We start from the raw sequence: 24,400 nt of genomic DNA on the forward strand, positions 1-24,400 counted from the left end.
ACCGAGGTGTAGCTGGTGGTAGACTTCAATGAAATGGACGCATTGTGATTGTTCAGAGTGGTTAAAAAGTTATCAAAATCCTCCTTAGTGTGACTTAAAGGGGCAGTATATTATCACTGTCCTCGATACTTCAGACACTTCATACTCCTCTACACCCACAGCAGAGATCAGCACAGACCAGAGACCTTATTATGCAGCTCTATAAGTAGAATTATAGCAGTGAAATCAGAGTGTGTGATTCTAGTAGATAGATTTAAAAAGACAAACTCTGTCTGCTGTAGTTATTCTCTATGATCAGCTCTTATTGAATGTCTCCTTCCAATCAGATAGCTGTGTCAGATTGATCTAACCAATGGGGATTCTTCAGTGTGTTGGGCCTGTTAGAGCCCAAAATGTAACAACTACCCGAAATTTAAGAACTGGTCAATAATGTAACAAGATGCTGAGCCCAAAACGTAGTAACTTTTTGCAATTTTTGGTCAGGTATTACATTATGGGGCAGGCAAAATATTTTTCTCCTAATAATGTTATAATTTTATTACATCATAGAGCGAGTTAATAATTTATTGATTAATCATTAAATGTAGAGTTCAGTATGCAATAAAAACAATCGTCAATAGTTTTTACCATAATTCAAGCTGTGTTCATAAAGTGTTCATACACATATGTGCATGCGTGTGTGTGTGTGTGTGTGTGTGTGTGTGTGTGTGTGTGTGTGTGTGTGTGTGTGTGTGTGTGTGTGTGTGTGAACTGAAACATCCCAACATTTTGTGAAATACTATAACAAAATATCACAGTACTTCATTATCACGTTACAATTTTAATGAAAACAATTCAACAACAACAGTTGAAAGAAACTGGATTAAACCAATAGCCTACTATAACAAAATATAAGTGATACATCAATATCACATTACAGTTTAAATTAAAACAATTCTGAACAATTCAACAACAATCAAAAATCAAAAATAATTGGATGAAACGTTAGTGCACACTTTAAAAGATAACTGAAAATTCTGATTTAAACAAACTATCTAAATTCTTTCTAGCAATTTAGGTTACATTCTTCAATAGTCTAACAATATAAAAAAAACATTTTTCCAGAAGAATTAACAAAAACTAAATTTATGCAAAAAGTGTACGCCAAGAAAAGAAAGAATATAAAGTATGTGTATATATCGGGGAGGGGCTGCTCAATTTTTCCAGAATATATTTTTGACCTTATAGTTACCATAGGATATGTGCCTGAACACAAGCCAGGCTTTCATCCACTGTGGGTTTTGACCGAATAACTCTTTGAGATGCAGAGCTAGACCACTTGATTTATCACATGATTTGTAGAGCTTCATGATGATGATACAGCAAACTCATCATTCACAAATACGGAATCTTTTGCCATGAAAACACCAATGCACCTCGTAATCTCTCTTGCTCTTGCAATCGTTTGGGCAAGAGGGGCTGCAAACCGGCTTGTCAGTGTGGGTTTGCCTGTTAATGTGTTTTTAACAAGGGGAGGTGATTGGAGCTTCTCATTGTGGAGTGGATTAAATGCTGCATCATGTTTGTTGGGCTATTTGTGTAGTTCCCTGTCTTCTTGTAATATCTGCACACAGTTTTTGTCTTTTCTGTTATCTTCTCACCTCCTTCGTTTTGTCTCTTGAGGAAGCCAAAATGTTTCCACACCTCCGATTTATAAGACGGTGGTGTGGTCGGAATTTCAACATCTTGCACCGCAGCTGCCATGATAAAGACTGCTTGTTACAACCAGGTTACAACCAACCAGCCTCTGCTCTTCAGGTGCTGAGGCTCACGCGAGTGATGTAGGAAGTCAAACAAGAGAAGCATGAATAGATGGCGCCCTCTGCTGTTTAAAAAGAAGTACTGCGATTCAGTTTTTCAGAGTATCAAAGTGAACCTTGACACCTTTGAATCAATTTTGAACTGCCTCACCATTAATCTTTATATCCTAGTATGCAGGTGTTGGAAACAGGAAGTTAGTTATTGTGGTTTGTCAGCAGGGGAAGCTTCAGCAGTGACACACAGGTACTGTACATCACCTGTAGTAGTCCCTTTTTTAGTGCAGTCATACCTGCGTCAGGTGTGAACATGAACAGATTTCGATTGGCTGTGACTGACACTTGAAATCTGCTTTGATAGTTACTCTGTAGATTCAGATGAACCAGGTCCATTTTGATTTTCATTCATTTCAAAGAGCGTCCCATCGATTGACTATCGATGTAAATGATCATTCACTGTGAAACTGTCGACAGTTTTTAGACAACTAAATAAAACATGTTAAACACAGAAGTTTATCGATCACTGAAGATCATTTAAAAAGGATGATGGTCAATAATAACTCAAGTTTTTGTCTTTTTTTATGACAGTCTGAAAGTTCTTCTCTTGATTGACAGCTGAGGTTTCACCATGAAGACGATCTCTGCTGCTTCTGATCGTACAAACACATTTATTTCTTCTCATGAATCTTAAAATAATGAACTCTAACTTCCTTCAGGGAGAAATGGAGGGTGTGTCCTTTGATCACCTGTTGGTATGTTGATGAACCAGCTGTGGTATTTCCTGGTCTCAGTAGGACTCTGACTCTGACACGTTCTGACGCAGATCTGTTCTCTGTGTTGAAGGTAAGAGACACTTTTCACTGTTTTTTAAGACTCTCTGTTTGATTGAAGTGTCAAAAGAGCTGTAAGCTATTAGTTAGCCACCATGTTCATTAGCTGCTCTGACTGTAGTAAAAGTGCAGACTCTCAGTTAGCATGCAGGCTATGCTAACATGCTAACAGTACAGTTTTACACAGCAGAGGGAGGGCGTGGAGTCTGTCCTCATCAGTTAGGACTAAAAATAATCACTCCATCAGCTCAACTGGTTCCACAACTTCTCTGAAACTGGACGGTTGCCAAGCAACACAAACACTCCTCTGCAAGTCAAGTCAAGTCAAGTCATATTTATTATAAAGCACATTTAAAAACAGCTACAGCTGACCAAAGTGCTGTACAATACATGAAAAAAGAAAAAACAACTTGAGATCACAATGTCCACAAGAGAGAAATATATATATATATATATGTATACATACATACATATATAAAGAAAGAATATATAAAGAAAGCAACAAAGGAACCTGAAAGAAACGGTCTATTCAGGACCAGGGGACTCAAATGCTAAAATATAAAAGTATGTCTTGAGACAGGACTTAAAAGAGTCAACAGAGGGTGCAGACCTGATGGAATGAGGGAGGCCGTTCCACAGTTTACAGGCTTTTACTGAAAAGGCCGGATCTCCCTTTAGCTTGAGCCGTGAGCGGGGAACAGCCAGGAGGCCCATGTCTGATGATCTCAGGCGCCTAGATGAGGTGTACGGCCTGAAGAAGTTGGTAATATAAAAGGGGGCCAAGCCATTCAGGGCTTTAAAAACAAACAACACAATCTTAAAAGCGATTCTGAATCGTATTGGGAGCCAATGAAGGGAGGCTAGGACAGGACTGATATGCTCCCTCTTCTTGGTTCCAGTCAGCAGCCTTGCTGAAGTATTTTGGACCAGCAATTGCAGTAGTCAAGCCGGGATGAAATGAGCGCATGGGTTACTGTCTGTAAGTCACTGAGAGGATAGGTTTTAGCTTGGAAATTGTACAGAGCTGAAAGAAACTGGATTTACCTACCGATCAAATGTAAAGCCTGAGTCGAAGATAAAGCCAAGGTTCCTGTCGTGGGGCGTAATGTGGCTGTATAAGTGACTTAAGCTGTTGGCGACCTGTTTGATGATATCGGGGGGGGGGGGGCCAAAAACAACAGCTTCGGTTTTTGACTCATTTAATTGTAGGAAGTTATGGGCCATCCAGTGTTTTATGCCTTCAAGGCATTGTATAAGAGAGGTGAGTTCTGCGAGATTGTTTGGTTTGACCGGTAGATAAAGCTGAGTGTCATCTGCGTAGAAGTGGTATGAGAGGTTGTGCTTCTGGATAATTTGACCCAATGGGAGCATGTATAGTGAAAATATTAGAGGGCCTAGGATGGATCCCTGTGGTATCCTACAGCTCAGACCAGATTTGGAGGATGTGGCGTTAGTTAAATTTACAGAGAAGGTTCTGTTGTTCAGGTATGATGTAAACCAAGTCAGGGCTGTGAAACAACACCAACCCAATGCTACAGGCGATTCATTACAATTGTGTGGTCGACAGTGTCAAATGCTGCAGTAAGGTCCAGTAAGATCAGGAAAGCACAGTTTCCAGAGTCCATTGTAAGCAGAAGGTCATTGTGGATTTTGAGAAGTGAAGATTCTGTGCTATGGGCTGCTCTGAAACCGGATTGAAATTTGTCTAAAATACTATTATGATGAAGGTAGGGTAGCAATTTCTCCAGAATAACCTTTTCTAGCACCTTCGAAAGGAAGGGTAGTTTTGAGATGGGTCTGTAGTTGGAAAGTGGTATGGGGTCCAGGTTGGGTTTTTTTTTAACAAGGGCTGCACTATAGCATGTTTAAATGAGGGAGGAACAGCACCAGTTGAAATACAGCTGTTTATAATGGAGAGGATAAAAGGGCCGGTAATATCAAAGGAATCTTTGAGGAGAGCTTGGTAGGTACTATGTCACTGGGGCAGGTGGCAGATTTCATTTTAAAAACCGTCTCTTTGAGTGAGGTTAAGGTGATAGGCTCAAAACAGTTTAACTGGGCAGAGCAGTTGAAGGGCGGGGAGGCTGAGATGTGCCTGGTAGGGGCTGAGATATTTTTTTACAATATGTGATCAATAATCTGACACCTACAAAAAAATGCTCTGTATAAACATTTATCTTCAAAGTTCACAGAAGTATTATTTCCAACATAAAGAACATCTCTCCCCGATAGTTAAGACTAGACTCACAGCATTCGGTCATTTACTGTTACATTTCATCTTCACTGTCTGCTCCACCACTGCTCCTTTGTTTTCACTCTCAGACGGATAATTCATTTCACAGGAATAAATCATGTGACTCTTAGCAGAGCGATGAGAGTGAGTGCTGTCAGATGGGGCCCCCTTAGGACCCGATCACACAGAGACGCAACTCGCCTCAAAAAAACTCCTGAACACAGCTGAGGAAAGAACAGCTGGGAGCGCCTGTGGAGCAGGGCTGTGTGTGCATACGAGCGACCAAATGAAATATGTTTGCTCCAAGAGGAGGAGGGGAAAATGTCACAAAAAGCGGATATCAAACCTCCTTGATTTGATTGGCTACTTTAAGTGACCTTGACGATCACTGCGACTTTGCTTCTTGATCAAAAAAGTTGAAAATGTTTAAACTTTTATGCGTACCCAAAAACTGCTAGAAAAATTTGTCTTGCAGCAGCAGAGAAGAGCGCCCAGAAATTACGCTGGACCATAAGATAACCATGGTTTTGCTGGTGCTGCTTTCCCTTTTTGAAGGTGAACCAGGTTGATGTGATGTATGTAGACTGACAGTGAGGTGATGATGATGATGAAGGTGAATCAGCAGCTTCATCTCTTTGTTTTCTCCACATCTGAAGATCTTTGACTGGATGTGACTTCAGCAGATGTACTCCATCAGTGTTGTTGTAGTGACAGAGTGCAGCTCTCCCAGCAGGGGGCGCTCTGCTATAGATCAGTGTGAGGACACAGAGGAGGGAATCCCTCCCTCTAAAACCTCTCTGTGTGAGGAACATGAAGCTCTGAGGTGAGGATCTCTAACTGTCCTTGACTCTTCTCCATGTCACAGCTCAGCACTCACATCATCATCATCATCATCATCATCATCATCATCATCATCATCATCATCATCATCATCACTGTCTCATCTGCTGCTCACAGTAACTAATAATGTTGTTTTTTGTATCAGGATGCAGGAACAGAGACCAGACTCTCCTGGACCCAGCTGTGTGTCCATGAAGAGTGACCGGTCTAAGGGTCGCCCTGTGAACTTTAAAGATGGACGTCCTGCTGATGGAAGGTAAGAATTAAAAATCAAATTAATGTTATGTCTCTGTTGTTTAAAGACTCATATCTTTGCTCAGAGTTCATCATCATCATCATCATCATCATCATCATCATCATCACCATCACCATCATCATCATCATCATCATCATCATCACTGTCTCATCTGCTGCTCACAGTAACTAATAATGTTGGATTTTTTTGTATCAGGATCCAGGAACAGAGACCAGACTCTCCTGGACCCAGCTGTGTGTCCATGAAGAGTGACTGGTCTATAGATCGCTTTATTGACTTTAAAGATGGACGTCCGGCTGATGGAAGGTAAGATTTGAAATTGACAAAGAGCTCTGTTGTGCTTTTCTGTAGGCTCACTCTTTCATCCTCAGCCATTTACATCACTCTCAGTCTTCAGTCCATGTTCACCTCTCCCTGGACTCGTACTTTTCTCCTGTTTCTCCTACTTCTCCACCAGAGGTCCTCAGAATTCACCTCCTTCTCTTCTAGGTTTCAATAGCCAAGACTTTCCCTTCTACTCTACTCACCTGTCTTCACTTTCCTCATCAGCTTCATTTAGTTTTCTTACCACTTCATGATCATTGTGTGCTTTGGTTCTATCTTGTGTTTTTTCTTTGGAAGTGTTTGTATTTGAACCCTGACCTTCCTGAAGGCTGTAAAATGTGGAAAAGAATCATTTTATTGCAGCTGTGAGTCCATTTTTTTCTGCATTTGGGTCCTTCCCTGCGCCCTATTTCCCCGACCCTGTCAGAACTTAACCTGCCTGACACAGAACCAGCCGACAGTGTGATGGACTTTATGACTTTAAAGCAAAAACAGCCCTACTAGAAAGAAGCTAAATATTCTGAGACAAAGTCAAAATAATAGGCCAAACCTTAAAAAGAGACAAATCTGAGGAAAGATTTATTTTTGGGCTTTTTGTTCCGTTTAGAGACGGGACAGTAGATAGAGTCGGAAAACAAGGAGAGAGAGAATGGGGAATGGCATGCAGGAAAGGAGCCACAGGTCGGATTTAAACCCGAGCCACCCACTTGGAGGGCTACAGTCTCCCTACATGGGACACGCACACTTACCACTTGGCCACCAGCACCCCAATTAAAGCATTTTTATTGAATTAATATATTTGTTTTTCCCTCAGGTAGAATGAAAGTCCTCTCCTTCCTCACTACCAATGATGACCAAAACAAACAGACATACTGTCCACAATATCAGATTTCATTCACTGAGAGTCTGCTTCTGCACGTCCATTTTAAAGCATGCACCATCAAGGATGGGAGCCACGGTTTAAAAACTGTGATTAGAGGATTATGGTCCACGAGGTGGATGTTGGATGTCCTGACTTTGTCCACAGCCCAGATCCTGAACCTGATGAGGTTCTGCTGGTGAGATGTTGGGCATTGAAAGCTTCAGGTCACGTTCACTAACCTACCTGGTCCATACATCCTGCTGATCCAGCTGACCATTGTATTGATATCTGACTACACTTTCTCCTGGACTATATAGTTTAACACTTGATCCTTGTTTTAGTGAATGGTGTCTGAGTCCAGCTGAGGCATGTTTAGTACATCAGGGATGATGTCATGGTGGTATACTGAAAATTTGGTCCAGTGATCTTGGCAGGACACTGGTGAGCAGATGTATCATGAAGACTGCAGACAAAGATCTTCAAAGCTCTTGAGTGTTTTTACAAACCTTGTAGGATCCATATACTGGACTTACTCACAATATAAAAACTACTGTGATGGTGCAAGCATCACTTATTCCCATCTGAAGAGATGTCAGTCTGAAGACTTTGTCCCAGAAGTGAGTTCCAGGTTGAGGTTCCTGAAGTTGTTATGGACAAGTTCTTGATCTTGATCTGTTCTGTATCCTAATAGTAATTGCTGCTCGTTGTAAATGCTGCTCGGTCTCTAAATGTACTATGGAAGGTAGAGCCTTCAGTTTTCAGGCTTGCTCGTGGTACCTACAGTCTCTAAATGTACTATGGGAGGTAGAGCCTTCAGTTTTCAGACTCCTCTCCTCTGGAATCATCTTCCAGACGGGGTGAGGGAGGGAGACACACTCTGTATTTTTAAGAATAGAATTAAAAGTAACTATACATTTTATAGTTAGGGCTGGCGCTGGTGTGATGGCTTCAAACAAAATCAAGTAGGTAAGCCGCTGCTGAGCGGGTTTAACACACTATCAAATAAAAACAAAAGGCAGGCCGCGGATCCAAAGTCAACTTATAAACTACATTTATTAATAGAAAACTTTTCAGCAAAACTAAACTTCACAAAATAAAATAAACAAACAGATTGCTATATAATGTATATCCTAAGCGGCCCTTTGCAGTCAAAAAACTGTTCCGCTTCCCCACTCTCACTCTCCCCCCAGGTGTCCTTAATCAACTTAAATTACACTGCCAATACGCCAAGGCTCCGCCCCATAGAGGGAGAAATAATGCACAGATACCCCCCCAAATCAATTAGCAAAATGTAAAACCAAAATAAGCCAGAATAAACAATAATATAAACAAATAATTCTAAAGTCATTAATGTTTGGCTCTTCACGATTTTTTCACTGTAAATAATTCATATGGCCATTTGGCCACAACATACCGGCCCCTAATTGTTTACACTAAAGCAAAACAATTACCTATCATACATTCAATGGGGCCAAAAAGACAGGAATTAGAAATACTTTACATACATTATCAACATACATTCAAACATTCAATAGTCCATAATAGTCAGGGGGGGGTGTGTGTGTTTATGTTTGTATACATTTCTCGGGGGGCCAGAGGTTACCAGCCCCCTTTTAATTAATTAACTGCCTCCAAGAGCAGGCAGAGTTTATCAATAGGTCTCTGTAAGATGCTGCTCTTGGTTTTCACCAAGACGCTCCGGACGAGCCCTTTGGACCCCTGGAATGTCTTTACAACACGGCCCAGGAGCCAAGAGCTCCTCGGTGCTGTGTTGTCCACTATGATGACAAGGTCGTTCAGGCAAAGGTTCCTTTTGGGGTGGTGCCACTTGTTTCGCTGTTGTAAGATTGGAAGATATTCTCTAATCCATCTCCGCCAGAAGAGATCTGCCAGGTACTGTACCTGTCTCCATCTTCTCTGGGAGTACAGGTCTTCCTTCTGAAAGAGTCCAGGCAGCATGATTGGTTTCATTTTGAGTTGAAGGAGGTGGTTTGGTGTAAGGGGTTCGAGGTCGTTAGGATCACTTGACACTGTTGTTATCGGCCTATCGTTCATTATTGCTTCGACCTCACATAGTGCTGTTTGTAAAGTTTCATCATCTAATATTTGCTCCTTTAAGACAGAGTAAAGAATCTTTTTCACAGGTCTGATTAGCCTTTCCCACACTCCACCGTGATGGGCTCCAAATGGTGGGTTGAATATCCATTTTACGCCATCCTTCAGTAATGTATTTTCCACTTTGTGATGATCAAATTTTCTGAGAGTGTCTTTAAGCTCCTTCTGTGCCCCCACAAAATTTGTCCCATTGTCTGTGCGGGTGCTTGTCACTGTTCCTCTGCGACACATGAATCTGCGCAGAGCATAAATGCAGGAATCAGTGTCCAATGAGTTTGCCACTTCTAAGTGTACAGCTCGACTCACAAGGCAAGTAAAGATAACACCCCAGCGTTTAACATTTGACCAGCCCCGCTTCACCTCTATTGGTCCAAAATAATCAATACCCACATGTGTAAAGGGTGGTAGATCTGGAGACACTCTGTCCTCCGGAAGATCAGCCATTTTCTGCTTGCCAACCTTCGCTTGCATGCGGCGGCAGAGGACACAGTTCTTAATGATTCGTCTTGCAGATGAGTTTGCATGAGGCAACCAGAATCTTTGCTGTAGTCTGGAGAGCATGTGGCTTCTCCCTGAGTGCCCAGTCTGCAGATGGATATTTCACATTAGTAGTTTGGATATGTGAGAGTTTTTGGGTAGTATAATTGGATTCTTTAAGTCTATAGGCATTGCTAACTTGCCTATTCTCCCTCCAACTCCCAGCATGCCTTCATCCACCATTGGGTCCAGGTTACAGATTGCGCTGCTCATTTTCACTTTACTTCCGTTTTCCAACAGTGTGAGTTCCTGTGAGAAAAAGCATCTTTGCTCAAAGAGAATGATTGACCTTTCAGCATTTTTCATGTCTCCTACAGACAGATGTTGTACTTCACAGATTATCTTTAAAAGGTTCATTTTGTCTTTCAGGGTTTTTGCAGATGTCCAGCTAGAGTTTAGGTCAGTTTTTGCAGTTTTTTCTTTGATTTAATAAAAGAAGAAGTTCTCTAAACTTTAAGATCCAAGCAACACCTTTTTGTAGTCTGTTCCATGATGAGTAATACTCAATCAACTTGCTGGTTGGATTTTTCTCCACCATGCTTAGACTATTAACAGATGCCTCGTTTTTTTTTTATCTCTGGATCATCGGGAGAAATTTGTCTCAATTTCTTAGGGGTCTCTGGCCAAGCTGTTTCTTGCAGTTCCAGATACTTGCCATCTTGACTCTAGGAAGGGTTCAACATGCAGCCCATGTGATGCCACGTCTGCTGGGTTGTCTTTAGAGCCCACATGTCTCCATTGCTTTTCTTGAGATAGGTCATGGATCACTGAAAGTCTGTTGGCAACAAAAGTGTGGAATCTCTTTGTATGATTATAAATATATCCTAGCACAGAGGTACTGTCTGTCCAGAATATAGAGTCTTTGATTTCTACTTGTAGTTCTCTTTTCAACATCCTGTCCACCTTTACAGCAAGCGTCGCCGCTGTCAGCTCCAACCTGGGGATCGTAATCTGTTTCAGAGGAGTGACCCTGGATTTCCCCATAATGAATACGACATGGACTTGTTCAGCAACATTTGTAAACCTGAGGTAATTCACAGTGCCATAACCCATTTCGCTCGCATCACAGAAGTGATGGAGTTCTGTAGTTCTGATTGGGCCAAAATTCTCAGGTTTTATACACCTGTCCACTTGAAATCTGCTGAGCTGATCCAAACCTGTAACCCAGATCTGCCATTGCTTAGTCAGTTTTCCTGGGATGATTTCATCCCATCCACATTTTAATTTGCAGAGTTCTTGGAGTATTTGCCTGGCCTTAAGAATGAAAGGGGCAAGGAATCCCAACGGATCATAGATTGAGCTAACCATGGAAAGAATACCCCTTCTTGTGATGGCTTTGTTCTTGATGGCGATTTTGAAGGTAAAGGAATCACTTTCAGTATTCCATTGGATCCCAAGAGCCCTTTCAACTGGCAGTTTCTCTCTGTCCAGGTTTAGTTCCTTGAGATTCTTTGCTCTCTGATGTTCAGGAATACTCATCAGAACTTGACGGCTATTACAGACCCATTTGGTCAATGAGAAGCATCCCTGAGAGCAAGCTTCTTTGAGGTCTCTGATAAGCCTGATGGCTTGATCTACTGTAGCTACTGATTTGAGGCAGTCGTCAACATAGAAATTGTGTTGGATTGATTCAGTTACCTCCTTTTCGTATTTGTAGTTGTTGTGTTCTACTGTTTGTTTTAGAGCAAAATTGGCAATGCTAGGCGAAGAAACAGTGCCAAAGAGTTGAACCTTCATTCTATAGGCTTCCAAGGGTTTGTTGGTGTCTCCACTAGGCCACCACAGAAACCTGAGAAAGTCCCTATGGTTGTCATTAACCATTACCTGATAGAACATTGCCTCAATATCTGCCATTAAAGCTATTTGTTCCTGGCAAAACCTGAGTAGAACTCCAATGAGAGTGTTTGCCAGGTCAGGACCTTGGAAGAGTTCTTTGTTCAAAGATGTGCCTTTGTAGGATGAAGCACAGTCAAACACAACTCTTACTTTTCCTTTCTGACGATGGTAAACACTGTGAATGGTATGTACCATACCTGTCCGTCTCTCCGATCTAGCTGTTCCGTTGGCACTTTCTCTGCAAATCCTTTCTTGAACACATCATCCATGAAACTTTTCTACTCCATTGCATAACCTTCATCCCTTTTGAATCTCTTAAGAAGATTTAAGATGCGCTGTTCTGCCATTTCATAGTTGTCAGGCATTACAGTCTCTTTGTTGCGAAAAGGCAAAGGTAGGTCAAAGTGTCCAACTTTTTGTACAACTGAGGTTGATGCGATCTTCATGAATCTTCTGTCCTCATCTGACATTTCATTTTTCTCTTCACAGGCCTTTTCAGGGAAGTCCTGATTATATTGTCTTATCAGGAGATCCTTTAGTTGACCAACTGATATTCGATCGGCCATTGCTACCACGGGTCCAGATTCCACAGCAGAACAAGAATAAAGTGGCCCATTTACCACCCATCCAAACACTGCCTTGACTGCATATGGTCCATTTCCTTGGCTATTTATTATGTCCCATAGTTCCATTGCTTTAGGCACATCAACTGCTATTAGAAGATCAATATCAGCATCAATTTCATTCAGTTGTATTCTGTTTAGATATGGCCATCTTTCGAGATCCTTAGAGGTAGGTATATTCTCCTTTGAGACAGGTATCTTACTTTGTGTGAACACTTTGGGTAGGTTAAGGTAGGTGCTGCCCTCCAAGTTACCTATCTCCAATCCAGTGAGTTCATAACTCTTTACAGGCCTTTCCTGCCCCATGGTTTTTAAGACAACCGTAGTTCGCCTTGCTTTAGGGTTCAGCTGCTTCATCAGATGCTCTGTGCAAAATGATGCAGAGCTGCCAGGATCGAGGAATGCATAAGATGAGATGAATTTATTCCCTTTATCAACTTTTTCTCTGACTGGCACAATGGCTAATGCGCAGTCCCTACCGGCCCCAGTTACTTCATCTGCTGAAACAAGAGCACTGCTGACGGATGTTTCTTTTGTTTTGGTAGGGCTAGCATTAGGTTTGAGTTCTTGATATGTTGTTCCTATGCCTTCTATGTGTGTATACAATTGTTGGGTGATTCCTGTTACACTTTTGACATGTCAGCCTTCGTTTGCAGTTTTTGCTCATATGTCCTTTTATTAAACATCCAAAGCAGTGACCATTTGTTTTTAGGAAATCAACCTTTTTCTTTTGTGGAAGGACTTTAAATTTTACACAATCTGTTACTACATGCTTGTCTTTACAGAAAGTGCATTGAGAAGCAGGACTGCCACCTGCTGGCAGCTGTTTGAATGTGCAGTGCTGTCCCATACCTGGGTGTGAAGCACTGCCTTGAAAGTCTGTTGTTAATATAGTAGCAAAGCTGCTACCTTGGCTCTTATGTGCTTTTAGGTTCACTGTTTGGTTTCTTGTTACCATCCTTTTGTTTGACAGGTGGTGGTCTTGAATATCTCCAAACAATGGATCCAGAAGTATATTTGCTTGTTTTTCCATGAATTCCACAAGGTGTTGGAATCTAGCTCTCCTGTTTGTTCTTTGCAAAACCTCATAGGCTGCCATTCGCCATCTTTCTCGAAATTTATAAGGAAGTTTGGATGCGATCGACCTTAAAGTTGAGGGAATATCAAGCTCCTCCATGTGCTGCAAATCCTGCATAGCATTACAGCATATGCATTCAGCGCTCCTCCATCAGAATCAGATATTGACCAAGATGGCGGCGCGAGCGCATCGCGAGGCCCAGCGTCTCTCTCAGATTTGCAATTTTGCAGTAATTTTATTGTTAATTTCGGGTCTGTTCGCACGGAACAGCCTCGCCTTAACATCCTACACCCGACAGGAACTTTTGGATATCGGAATACACCTCCCTGATGATTTAATCAACAATCTTCGACTCATCCCTGAGATCGCCAAAACACCCGAGGCTACGCACTCTACCCGGCAGGGCGGAAGTGCTCGCAGGCGGCGTCGAGACCATAAACAAAGGCGGGGGAAGCGCGGAGGTATAAGGGCTAAGCTAAAGCTAACACCGCACCGTCTCCCGTTACCCAGCATTTTCCTCGCTAATGTGCGGTCTTTGGTGAACAAAACAACATTTATAGTTGCAGGTGATTTTAATCACTCAAACTTAAAGACAGTGCTCCCTAAATTTCACCAGCATGTTTCCTGCAATACAAGAGGAAACAAAACTCTGGACCATGTTTACACAAACATCGCAGGAGCCTACACCACGACCCCCCTCCCCCACCTGGGACAGTCAGACCACCTTTCTTTGTTCCTCATCCCCAAGTACTCCCCACTCATCCAACGTGTGAAGCCATCAGTAACAACGATTAAAGTGTGGCCAGCGGGGACAGACCCTGTACTTCAGGACAAGTTCCATCACACAGACTGGAGTATGTTTGCTTCGCAGGCTACCTTGGGCTCTCACACAGACATTGACACCTTCTGTGCTGGATTATATCAATACCACCATCGACAGTGTTACAACATGGAAGCAGATCACCACGTACCCAAATCAGAAGCCATGGATGAACAAGGAGGTGTGTCTCCTGCTGAAGGCCCGCAACACCGCCTTCAGATCAGATGATGCAATGGCCTACAGCGTATCCAGGGCAAACCTGAGGAGGGGCATCATCAAGGCCAAGCACTGCTACAAGCTGAAGGTTGAGGAACACTTCTCCAACTCTGACCCCAGACGCATGTGGCAGGGCATCCAGGCCATCAGTGACTATAAACCCAGAAACTCCACCCCGATAACCACAGATGTCTCCTTCCTGAACGAACTAAATCACTTTTATGCTCGTTTCGATAGAGACAACAGAGAGACGCAGACCACGACCAGACCCCCTGCAGACAACCAGCCCCTCTCACTCACCTCCACAGACGTCCACGCTGCACTGAGCCGGATCAACGCTCGAAAGGCTGCTGGTCCAGACGGCACCCCCGGGCGCGTGCTTAGGGCATGTGCAGAGCAGCTCACTGGGGTTTTTACGGACATCTTCAACCTGTCCCTCGCCCAAGCAGCTGTGCCAGCATGCTTCAAAGCCACCTCCATTGTCCCAGTGCCGAAACACTCCAGCCCGACAGGCCTGAACGACTACCGCCCTGTGGCACTCACACCCATCATAATGAAGTGCTTTGAGCGACTGGTCCTAGCACACCTGAAAAACTGCCTCCCACCCACACTGGACCCATTCCAGTTTGCCTACCGCAGCAATAGGAGTACAGAGGATGCAGTCTCCACTGCGCTGCACTCTGTGCTCACTCATCTGGACAATAACAACACATACGCACGAATGCTGTTTGTTGATTTTAGCTCAGCATTCAACTCTGTCATCCCCTCCAAGTTAAACACTAAACTCGGAGACCTGGGCTTCAACACCTCCCTCCGTCACTGGATAATGGACTTTCTGACCAACAGACCCCAGTATGTTAAGTCAGGACACACCTGCTCCACCACCATCACACTCAACACAGGCGTACCACAGGGCTGTGTGCTGAGCCCATTCCTCTACTCCCTCTTCACCCACGACTGCAGACCTGTACATGGATCCAACACCATCATCAAGTTTGCGGACGATACAGCGGTGATTGGCCTCATCAGCAACAACGATGACACGGCCTACAGGGAGGAGGTACAGCATCTGGCCGCCTGGTGTGCTGACAACAACCTGCTCCTCAACACCAGCAAGACGAAGGAGATCATCGTGGACTTCAGTAGAGAAAGAGGAAGCACGCACAACCCCATTCACATCAACGGGATGGCTGTTGAACGTGTCTCCAGCTTCAAGTTCCTGGGGACCCACATCACAGAGGACCTCTCCTGGTCCACAAACACCTCCAGTCTGGTTAAGAAGGCTCATCAACGCCTCTTTTTCCTGAGGACACTGAAGAGACACCACCTGTCTTCAGCTGTACTGATGAACTTCTACCGCTGTGTGATCGAGAGCATCCTGACCAGCAGTGTCTCAGTCTGGTACGGAAACTGCTCTGTCGCAGACCGTAAGGCGCTACAGCGGGTGGTAAAAACCGCCCAGCGCATCACAAGGTGTCCACTTCCTGCCATTGAGGATGTCCAAAGAAAACGCTGTCTGCGGCGAGCTCATGGCATCCTTAAAGACTCCTCCCACCCTGCCCACAGACTGTTTACCCTCCTGCCCTCCGGCAGGCGCTTCAGAAGCCTCCGGACCAGAACCAGCAGACTGAGGAACAGCTTTTTCCCCAGAGCTGTTTCTCTACTGAACTCTACCCCCCGAACTCTGAACTCTCTCTCTCTCTCTCTCTCTCCCTCTCTCTCTCCGCACCCTGCTGACCCCCCTTTCCCCTGCATATCACCTCACACCCATCATCCCCCCACCACTCCTCCTGGTCACACACACACATCTCTCATCCATCTGTATTATTGTATTATAGTATGTTCATATTATGTCCATATTCTTTATATTATCTGTAAACTAGTATAGCATGCTCACTGCATCTTAATCTGTATATTATTAGTATAGCACGCTCACTGCACCTTAATCTGTATATTATAATCCTAAGAACACACTTATTTTGTAGCATTACTTATTTATAGCATTTATTTATATTTATTGCATCCCATTAATCCAGCCATCCAGATTTACCTAATAATTCACTTTTTTGGTCTACATCTGTAAATTTTGCAATTACTGTACATAGCACAGAATTACTGTACATAGCACAGACTCTTGCACTCAATTACTGTACATAACACAGACTCTTGCACTTTCTGCTTATTTGCACTTCTGGTGAGATGCCAAACCTCATTTCGTTACTCTATACTTGTATATGTGTAATGACAATAAAGTTGAATCTCATCTCATCTCATCTCATCTCATCATCAGCTTTAATAAGCATCCATTTCAATGCCTTTTCCAAATATGCACAGGATATTTTGATTTTCGTCCCCATAGGGCTCCTTTTAATAGTTGTTTGGCTTTTATAAAACCTCTTTGTGCATCCATATGTAGACAGCTTTGGACAAGACTTTTAGGCTGGCCTGAGGTGTATTGCTCAAGAAAATAGAGCCTATCCTGGCTGCTATTGGTTTTATCCTCAATAAGGTGCTTAAATGCCTGCATAAAAGATTTATATGCCATAGGATCACCATCAAATATTGTTATCTTCATAGTCGGCAGCATGGCTAGTTTTTGTTGCATTATTATAAGTTCAGCAATGTCGTTCTGTCTTTGCCCTGTGTTAATGTTATCATGATTGTCGTGGCTACAGACTGAGTCATCCATAATGTGTAACCTGGAAGGCATTGAATGTTTAGTTGATTGTGAAGGGTTGTGAAAATCGCTTTGATGATGCATTGTTTCAACAGTTTTCTGAAGGGGTGTTTTAGGCACTGCAGCCATTCTCATAAACTCCACCGGTGTGACCTCAGGATTCATAAAGTCTATTTTCCTTTGTCTATTTTCATCCAGATATGCATTCATTCCATCCAATTGAGTTTCTTCCTCCACTCCAGGTCCTGGGTACATTTCATCCATTTGAGTGTTTTGGAGAATCTTCATTTTGGCAGCTGATGCTACAATTTCTGCGTTGAGCTCCATGTTCTCCAATTATGTCTTCAACTTTGCTTCTTGCAGTAACAGTGCATGTTTGTCCTTTAGGACAGCAGGGCAGCATTTTCAGCAGCTGCCTTCCTACATGCCAATGATGCTGAGGAAGAAGCCTTTGATCCTCTTGATTTTCTTGACACATTAGAGATGCTGTCCTGAGGTTCAATCCTCAATTGTGCAATTTGTTCCTTTTTCCATATTTCAACCTCTTTCACACAATATTTAAAGTTGATCATCCTAGGCTCAAATTTTCCTTTACAGGATGCTTTGAGAGCTTTTAACATTTCTTCTGCCTCTGCAGAGGTCTTGGGAATTTCCATGCTTTATTTTATTTATCACTCGTTATTATGATGACAGTTTTGTTTATTTATTTTTTGCGGAGCGCAGCAAGACGTCATTTTGTGATGCTCCCTTGCTTACGGAGCATGTTTAGCCTATATTGTGTTGCATTTAGATCAGCGCCGTTCGTCAACTCTTTAAACACAGCCCACATCCATAAACACGTTAATTTGCACTCATCTTCAGTCTGTTCATATCATCTCTTGTATTTTAATTCTCATCCAACATTTCCGACATGTCATACAAAGCGTTGAACGCCGATCCATTCATCATTTATTTGTTTACTCACGACCGGACCAGTGTTTCCTCTCTGGCGTCTTGTCCTGTTCACAGTGTGTTTCTTCTTGATCGTAGCAGAGTTTTTTGACTTAATGTGATGGCTTCAAACAAAATCAATTAGGTAAGCCGCTGCTGAGCGGGTTTAACACGCTATCAAATAAAAACAAAAGGCAGCCCCGGAACCAAAGTCAACTTATAAACTACATTTATTAATAGAAAACTTCTCAGCAAAAATAAACTTCACAAAATAAAATAAACAAACAGATCGCTATATAATGTATATCCTAAGTGGCCCTTTGCAGTCAAAAAACTGTTCCGCTTCCCCACTCTCACTCTCCCCCCAGGTGTCCTTAATCAACTTAAATTACACTGCCGATACGTCGCGGCTCCGCCCCATAGAGGGAGAAATAATGCACAGATACCCCCAAATCAATTAACAAAATGTAAAACCAAAATAAGCCAGAATAAACAATAATATAAATAAATAATTCTAAAGTCATTAATGTTTGGCTCTTTACGATTTTTTCACTGTAAAAAATTAATATTGCCATTTGGCCACAACAGCTGGTGTAGACCAGTTCCTAGTTATGCTGCTATAGGCTTAGACTACTGGGGGAACTGGCACCTTGAGCTCCTCTCTCTCTCTCTCTCTCTCTCTCTCTCTCTCTCTCTCTCTCTCTCTCTCTCTCTCTCTCTCTCTCTCTCTCTCTCTCTCTCTCTCTCTCTCTGAGTGGATTGTGAGTGGCAGCGTGAGCTTCGTCGTGAGTTTCAAACTTTTGAATGTTTGTGTGTTATTTTTCTTTCTTTGGTTAAATAGTTTGTGTTTAGTAGTTTGTTGTTGTTTGTTTACCAGCTCGGCTGGGCAGCATGCCCGTCGTAGACATGGAGCAGGACTTTGAGAAGCTGACACGCCGACATGCAGTGAAGTTGGTGCCGGCTGTCAGCTGCTCGGTGGAGGAGGCTAGTTTAGCGGTTGGAGAGGTGGTGGGTTACGGCAGCGTGAGGTCTGCCTCCCGCATGAACGGGGCCATCGTTATTTTTTTAGATAGCACGGCTAAAGTGAACGATGTGGTCGAACAAGGTGTCGTCATTAAGGACACTTTCACCTCTGTTCTCCCCCTGATCAACCCGGCTAAAAGAGTCACCATCTCTAACGCCCCCCCGTTCATTAAAAATGAAATGTTAGTAAAAGAGCTGTCCAGGTATGGGCAGGTAGTGTCCCAGGTGAAGATGGTGTCTCTGGGATGCAGGTCCCCCCTGCTCAAACACGTTGTTTGTCACAGAAGACAAGTTTTTATGGTCATGAAAAACAACTCGGATGATCTTAATTTGTCTTTTAATTTCAAAGTTGATGGTTTTAATTACATGGTGTTCGCAACATCAGCGACCATGAAGTGCTTTGGGTGTGGTGCAGAGGGACATTTAATCCGCTCATGCCCGGAAAAAAATGTTCATGTGCGGGGGTATACTCAGGCAGCACCGGCTGCTGAGGTCACGGCGGCAGCTGTGACCCCCGGGCCGGCTGCGGCTGCAGACGCGGTGCCGGTCGATGCTGCCGCCGCGGAGCTCGGCGGAGCTGTCGCGGTGCTCGGCGGAGCTGAGGCCGCTGTAGCGGGTCCTAGCGGAGCTCTTTCAGACAGAGCTGCTGCTGGGCCTCAGAAAAGTAAAGTGTCTGATGTAGAAGAGCTGTCAGTGGTCAGTGATGAGGGCCAGGTAAAGAACAGGAAACAGGGAGACAAAGAAAAGGAGATAACTGAATGTGATTCAAGTGAGAAAGAAAAAAGTTTGATCAGTGAAAGTCAGGAGGTAAGGCAGGAAAGTAATAATAGTGTGTGTGTTGATTATGTTGAAGATGAGGCTATGTCTGATGAAGAGTCATTAAAGATTTCTCAGAAAAGGAAGAGTGAAAGCTTTCAGGGCAGTACTAAAGCAGTGAAGAAGGACAGAAAGACAGGAGCAGGAAGAGCAGAGAGTGACAGTGAGCTCATGTCCACACAAGAAGAAGGACCAGTCGCTTACACCTCAGCTCACATTAAAAAGTTTCTACAGGACACCAAGGGCCTCAGGCTGCTCAATTTAGAGGATTTCTTTCCAGACCTGAAGTGTTTTGTAAGTTCAGCTCGGCCTTTAACTTGGCGCTCCAGTGCTTTTGGGGACGACGGCCTCACAGGTCAAGAGATCTGTTGTCTCAAAAAACTGATCGGGAAAGCGAAAACACAAATCAACGATGATGATGTTTAGACTGTGTCTCATCTCTTTCCTCTTGTTGTGTTTTTATCTTGTTTCTTTTTTAAACTCCTATCTCTCAATGTGTGAATTTAAAATTGGCACCTTAAATTTAAATGGAGCGAGAGATGATGCAAAAAGAGCTGCACTATTTCAACTGATGGAGTTCAAAAAGTTAGATATTTTAATGTTTCAGGAGTCACACAGTGACTCTAAGAACGAGAGTCAGTGGAGGAAGGAGTGGCCTGGGGAGGTGATCCTCAGCCATAAGTCCACCTGTAGTGGAGGAGTTGGTTTTATGTTTTTTAGAGGCTTTCTGCCTGCTTCGTGTGAAGTAGAGGAGGTCATTGAAGGCTGTTTATTGAAAATTAGAGTGCAGTATGAAAATGTAAAGATGACTCTGATTAATGTGTACGTCCCATGTCACGCTGTGGACAGGTTGGGTGTGTTGAGTGTTTTGTGTGACACTGTTAAAAAGTGCAACACAGGGGAGTATTTATTCTTGGGGGGGGATTTTAACTGTACAGCAAACCCAGGTTTAGATAGAAACCACCAAGAGCCTCACAGCGCCTCCTCACACAGACTCAGACAGTTTTTAGAAACACACGAGCTGCTGGATGTGTGGAGGAGTTTACACCACACACACAGACAGTACACATGGAGTCATTCTAAAGACAATATTTTATCTCTGGCCAGGTTGGATCGCTTTTATTGTTTTAAACACAACATGAATGTTTTTAAAGAGTGTCTTATTGTCCCTGTAGGCTTCACTGATCACTGTCTCGTTTATTGTTCTGTTTTTATTAAGAATGTCAGACTTCAGAGTGTGTATTGGCATTTTAACACCACACTGCTGCACGATAAAGCTTTTAAGTCTGCACTGGAGTACTTTTGGGTCACTCACAGACAGCTTAAGTCTGATTTTAAAACCATTCAGCAGTGGTGGGACTTTAAAAAAAAATCAGATTAAACAGTTGTGTCAGCAGTACACTCGCAATGTCACCAGGGACATTAGCAGATCTTTGAGAGATCTAGAGATTGAAGTGGTAGAACTACAGGGTTTAGTTGATGCCACAGGAAATCAGGGACATTTAGCTTCCCTAAAATCTAAAAAGTCGGCTTTAGCCAACCTGCTGGGCGTTAAAGCACAGGGGGCTCTGGTCAGGTCTCGGTTCCTGGATGTCACCCAGATGGATGCTCCGTCTCAGTTCTTTTTTGGTCTGGAGAAGAAAAGTGGACAGAAGAAGATCTTTCACTCTGTACGATCAAACAGTGGACAATCGATCTCAGATTCTGCTGGGATCAGAAAACATGCAGCTGGTTTTTATAAGGATCTGTACACGAGTGAGTTCATTGATCGTCCAGAGGTGTGTGAGTCTTTCTACACTGGTCTTCCTCAAGTCAGCGCTGAAAACAACACAGAGCTTGAGGCCCAGCTGTCTCTGTCTGAACTCTACTCTGCTGTCATGAGTCTGCAGAATGGAAAAGCTCCAGGTATTGATGGCCTTCCTGTTGACTTTTATAAAGTATTTTGGAGTGTGCTGGGAGAGGATCTCCTGGAGGTTTTAAGAGACAGTTTGGAGAGGGGTCGTCTGCCTCTGAGCTGCAGGAGAGCAGTCATTACTCTGCTGCCAAAGAAAGGCGACCTTCAGGATCTAAAGAACTGGAGACCAGTGTCATTACTTTGCACAGACTACAAAATCCTGTCTAAGGTCCTGGCATCCAGACTAAGGCAGGTGATGGGGTCGATCATCCACACAGACCAGACCTACTGTGTGCCCGGCAGGCTCATCAGTGATAACATCACTCTTATTCGGCATGTTTTGGAAGTCTCTGGTTCATTGGCTGTAGACACTGGTCTGATTTCACTAGACCAGGAAAAGGCTTTTGATCGGGTTGAACACCAGTATCTATGGCGGACTCTAACCGCCTTTGGGTTCAACCCATGTTTCTTAGCTAAGATCCAGGTTTTGTACCGTGACATTGCGAGTGTGCTAAAGATCAACGGAGGCCTGAGTGCTCCTTTTAGTGTACAGAGGGGGGTGAGGCAGGGCTGCTCATTATCTGGGATGTTATATTCCTTAGCCATCGAACCCCTGCTTCACAGACTGAGGTCAGGTCTCTCTGGTGTTCGTTTTCCTGCCTCAGAAGTCAGTTTTAAATTGTCAGCATATGCTGATGACGTCATTATTTTTGTTAATCAGCAGAGAGATATCGATGTTTTAAAAGAAACTGTGATTTTGTTTGGGTTGATATCTTCTGCCAAAGTGAACTGGCTGAAAAGTGAAGCAGTGATGGTGGGAGAGAAGCTGAGGGGTCGGCTCAGTCTGCCTGGAGGCCTCTTTTGGAAGTCAGGAGGTTTTAAATATTTGGGAGTGTTCTTGGGGAATGAAACTTTTGTCAGTAAAAACTGGGAGGGTGTTTTAGAAAAAGTAAAAGGACGTCTTAATAAATGGAGGTGGCTGTTGCCAAAGATGTCTTTTAAAGGTCGTGTACTTGTGGCCAATAATCTTGTTTCCTCTGCCCTGTGGCACAGACTGACCTGTATCGACCCTCCGTCCTCTCTCCTGTGTAACATTCAAAGAGTGTTAGTTGATTTCTTTTGGGACAGGTTACACTGGATTCCTCAGAGTGTGCTCTTCCTCCCTAAAGAGGAAGGAGGACATGGACTAGTTCACCTGGCCAGCAGGGGGGCTACTCTCCGCCTGCAGTTCCTCCAGAGACTACTCACTGGGCCTGCAGACCTGGTCTGGAGACCGCTGGCCTGCTGTCTTCTACAGCGGTTTGGAGAACTGGGGCTGAGCTCGTCTCTGTTTTTAATGGATTTACAGCAAGTGAACATTTCCTCTGTCACTGGATTTTATCAAAGTGTTTTTAACGTGTGGAGTCTGGTGAACAGGCAGAGACAGGGACACTCCCACTCTTTGTACTGGCTGCTTAAAGAGCCGGTACTGTTTGGAGGTCGTTTTCATCTTCCTGACTGGGCTGGACCGAGCCTGTCCGGAAAGTTCTGCAGTGCCAGGATTTCCACTCTGGAGCAGGTGGTGGAGCTGACGGGACCTCAGCTGGACTGTCCTGCTAGTCTGGCTGCTCGTCTGGGGGTGAGGTCGACCAGAGTCGTTGATCGTTTGCTGAAGCACTGGAGACATCAGCTGACAGGACAAGAGATGTCTCTGATGTCGGACTATGGGGACGGTTCTCTGCTGCCTGACCAAACTGACCCGTTTCCTGAGTTCACTCTGTCTGCAGACCTGAAGGACTGTTCTGGTCCTCTACTGGCCAACGCTGTAGGCTGCTCTTTTAGTGACGCTGCAGGAAAGACTCTTTACAAACTGATTGTTAAGACTTTGAATAAAAAGACACTGAACGCACGCAGTGACACCCCCTGGAGGACTTATTTGGGGCTAGCTCCTGAGTTTAGACCCTCCTGGGAGTCTTTGTACAAACCCCCCTTGTGTAAGAGACATGCAGACCTCCAGTGGAGAATCCTGCATGGAATCATTGCTGTGAACTCTTTTATCTCTGTTCTTAATATGAATGTTGTTGATCAGTGTCCTTTCTGTGTGCACAGGGAGACGGTGTTTCACTGTTTTTTACAGTGCAGTCGGCTGAAACCTCTGTTTGACCTTCTGGAGAAGGTTTTTAGTGGTTTTAAAGAGTTTTTTACTAAGCAGGTTTTTATTTGTGGTTTTAAATACACTCGACAACACAAACACAAATGCCAGCTGATAAACTTTGTTCTTGGTCAGGCTAAGATGGCCGTGTACATGAGTAGGAGGAGGAAGGTGGAGGAGCCAGACGATGTTGTTGATGTGAAGCTGTTGTTTGTACAAATGTTAAAATCCAGGGTGTCTTTGGACTTCAGCTTCTACAGAGCAAATCAGGATCTGGAGACTTTCCAGTCAGTGTGGACTCATGACAGTGTGCTGTGCTCTGTAGAGCACGATCAGTTAGTTCATGGACATGTGCTGATGTAACATCTGTTTATTTTGTGAATGTCATCTGTGAATTTTAGGAATGTATATTATTGTTGAACAGTAAGAAGACTGAAAAATAAAGGTCTGTTTAAAAATCAAAAAAAATCTCTCTCTCTCTCTCTCTCTCTCTCTCTCTCTCTCTCTCTCTCTCTCTCTCTCTCTCTCTCTCTGTGAGATCATATTACTGCATGTTGCTATCT

The 24,400-nt window shown here is 43.6% G+C and overlaps 3 protein-coding genes across 3 annotated transcripts in view; 2 read left to right on the plus strand and 1 right to left on the minus strand.

Moving 5' to 3' along the window:
- Positions 1–24,400, minus strand: part of LOC109975750 (NLR family CARD domain-containing protein 3-like) — a 393,020-nt gene that overhangs the window by 206,914 nt on the left and 161,706 nt on the right. The gene's annotated exons all lie outside the window — the stretch shown is intronic.
- Positions 1–24,400, plus strand: part of LOC136181090 (NLR family CARD domain-containing protein 3-like) — a 412,285-nt gene that overhangs the window by 26,691 nt on the left and 361,194 nt on the right. The window lies entirely within an intron of this gene.
- Positions 1–24,400, plus strand: part of LOC136181171 (stonustoxin subunit beta-like) — a 51,251-nt gene that overhangs the window by 17,870 nt on the left and 8,981 nt on the right. The gene's annotated exons all lie outside the window — the stretch shown is intronic.

This window comes from Labrus bergylta, chromosome 2, assembly GCF_963930695.1.
Source record: "Labrus bergylta chromosome 2, fLabBer1.1, whole genome shotgun sequence".
Classification (NCBI taxonomy): Eukaryota; Metazoa; Chordata; class Actinopteri; order Labriformes; family Labridae; genus Labrus; species Labrus bergylta.